Here is a 2,949-nt window from a genome sequence, read left to right as displayed (position 1 = left end):
GCCGAAGCCCTTCTCCTTCTCAGTCCGATCTCTCTCTTCTCTCACGCGGAAGATCCGACGCACCCGACGCCGACAGAGGGCAATTGCTTTCCGACGATCTGGGCCTCTTCGCGTCGCCTGAGGATCATCGCCGGATTCTTGAAGGTGCTGACGCTATCCAAGCTCTTCCGATGGAGCGATCCCTTCCTCGGCCGGTTCTTACGCGTGAGCGACGATGGCTAGGTGGCTAAGGCACGGTGGAGGGCTTGGTTTTGGTTGTTTCCGACCGATTGACCCTTCGTTTCCTCCTTCTTGAGCTGTTCACATAACGATCTGTGGCTCCTCAAAGTGGATCGGATTGGGCGATACCTTCTGGAGACAACCGATTGAGGTAAGCTTAGGTCTTCTTCTCTGTTACCGATCCTCTTCTTCTTTTCGGTCGAATTAGGTTACAGATTTGGAGATGTTGGTATCAGGGAGGTGTTCTTGAGCTGCCGGGAAGAGGCTAGAAGGATGGTTAATTGATCAGTGATCTCCCTGCTTGACCTCCTGTTGTGATCCGATTGATTCCAATGAGGTTGAGTGCTGTGGATCAACAAGCACGACTGTGAGGTGAGGTTCTGTGTACTGTAGGTGTTCTTGGTTCTGCTTTACTTGTTCCAGCATCAACAGTAGCTGTGATTTGAGGTAAGGTGTAGGAATTAGGGTTAATTGGATTACTAGATCAGTTAGTATGATTGATATATCATTAGTTGATACATGTTGTAATTAGTTGTTGATTGTGTGTAGATTTATTTAGTTTAGAATTAATCTAATGGATAAGAGTTCATCTCCTCTTAGGTTTGTGTATATCCTAATTCTCCCATGTTTCTACCTCTTTTTCTAACAATTAGGATAAGAGTTCTATGATAGAGTTCTAGGTTTTCCATACTTTATTTTCTTTTCTTTTTTTTTAATATCTTTTTTGTTTTGTTCTATGATAGAGTTCTAGGTTTAGTATGTATATTATCTTGATGACATATTAAACATTTCTTTCAACTTAGGTTCCTGCAATCTCTATGATTCATTTGCAATCTAGTTTATTGAACTATCTCTCTTATAACAATAGCAAATCTGTTTGGCACAGGCCAAAGAATGATCATATTTATATACTGTTATCCATAAAAAAAATTAACTTTGTGGCAATTACATGATGGAAGGACATAATACCAAGGAAAAACTTTGTCAGTTACCTCTACCTATTAAAATATAATGATAGGTTTTTTCAAGTTTTGTAATTACAAGTTTTGTAAAACTTGTGTGAATAATACATGATATTTATTTGTTTAAAATATAATGATGTAGGAATCAATTTTTTATATGTGATTTTCTTTCTTGGTATTCAAAAAGTTAACTTGCATGTTTGATTGTTTTGGAGACTTTTTGTCTTAATGAGTGATTCACCTTTGTTTAGAACCCTCCCAAGCTGGCTACTCCTCTATTTGATACTAAAATGGCAGAGGACCCTAAGATGACATACATAGACCTAGATAATCTTCAAATTGTGTTTTGAACGAAGAGGTATTTACTTATATTCGCAAGCATGTTATATATAAGTCTTCCACTAGATTCATGTCTTTAATGTACTGTTGAATTGATAGCACTAATTCTTTTCCGCACAGTAGTGTTTGGTCTTGCATTGTGATGGCGTCTGAGTGTTGGCTTGGTCTCTGTTGGCTTGCTACATATCTAGAAAGCTCCATGATTTGTGCTAAGGTAGTTCTTCTCAACGAGCATATCTGAGATGGAACTTCCATGCTACTTGCTTTTCCGAGTTGGATTTGCTGCTACAAGATCAAAAAGATATTATGTAATTGTTGTTCCTTCTGGTCGAACAGTTTCACTTTTCCGTCTTAGTTTCTTGTATGTTCTTTGTTAAATAATTACGTGGATTTAATTCTTATCGGTAACAGCTGAAACGTATCTAATTTGGATTTTCCAGCTCAAAATATCAATAGATTTGTTGTGGTAGCGCCTTAACAGGATTTGAGACTTCTCCATTCAGGTAGGTTATGCTCGTTTGACTCACATTATGGTAATTATTTTTAATTTTTTATAATTTAAGTAATAAATAATGATATATGTATCTTTTGAATTGTGTCGTAATGATTTTGTATATATTTCTATATTTAAGGAAAAGACAAGTCCGGTAGATACAAAAATTACAAGATTGCAAGTTTGGATTGAAGGTCACAAGAAAAAAAAATGGGGAGCCTAGTACTCAAGCTGTTGGAGAGAAAATAGTAAGCATGTCCACTCATTTTAGATTCCTTTAGTATTTTATTTCACTGATCTTGTTTTTCATAAGAATTTATACTTAAGATCTCTATTTATACAGCCTAAAATGTTTTTTCTGTACCTCCTTGTACATGTGTTCAAGCTATTTTTTACTTGTGAGTTGGTACATGTGTTCAATTTCAGGTGGACCTAATTTGACCAAATGATGAAATACAGTTTCTCGATGATGCAATAGGAAGCACGGTCGCATGATTATCTAAATTTATAGTATTGTGTAATTGATACATATTATACTAATTTGTTTGGATTGTAAGTTGATTGTTGTTATGTAATTACTAGTTTGTTAGAGATTTCATATATTGTTTTAGATGTTTTGAGTTTTTGTGGTATAATGAAAAGCTATGACTTTTATTAATTCTGTATGGATTTGATTTGTACTAAATTTGTTGTAAAATTTTAATTTATTATTTTTGTCAATTTTTTTTAATATAGTTAAGACCATTAACAACATACGTTTGCGCGCTGTCGATAGTATTTTTCGCAGCGCGCAACGCATGCCGCGGATACTATTATTCGCGGCGTGCTTTCCATGCTGCGGAAAATACTATCCGCAGCGCGCACAGCACGTCGCGGATAATAGTATCTGCGGCGTGCGTTGCGCGCTGTGAAAAATACTATCCGCAGCGCGCAAAA

At 36.5% G+C, this 2,949-nt stretch overlaps 1 long non-coding RNA gene across 2 annotated transcripts; it reads left to right on the top strand.

Annotated features, from left to right (window-relative positions):
- The first annotated feature begins 248 nt into the window (after nt 1-248).
- LOC121994110 lies at nt 249-1,789 on the top strand. 2 transcript variants are annotated; one of them, XR_006115586.1, is made up of 3 exons: nt 249-370; nt 456-591; nt 1,644-1,789. It is a non-coding gene; the product is annotated as an uncharacterized LOC121994110 (long non-coding RNA). The 2 variants fall into 2 exon arrangements; XR_006115587.1 differs by having other exon boundaries at nt 1,641-1,789.
- The last annotated feature ends 1,160 nt before the right edge of the window (nt 1,790-2,949 follow it).

Source organism: Zingiber officinale, chromosome 6A (genome assembly GCF_018446385.1).
Source record: "Zingiber officinale cultivar Zhangliang chromosome 6A, Zo_v1.1, whole genome shotgun sequence".
Lineage (NCBI taxonomy): Eukaryota > Viridiplantae > Streptophyta > Magnoliopsida > Zingiberales > Zingiberaceae > Zingiber > Zingiber officinale.
This window is presented reverse-complemented; position numbering and strand designations above follow the sequence as displayed.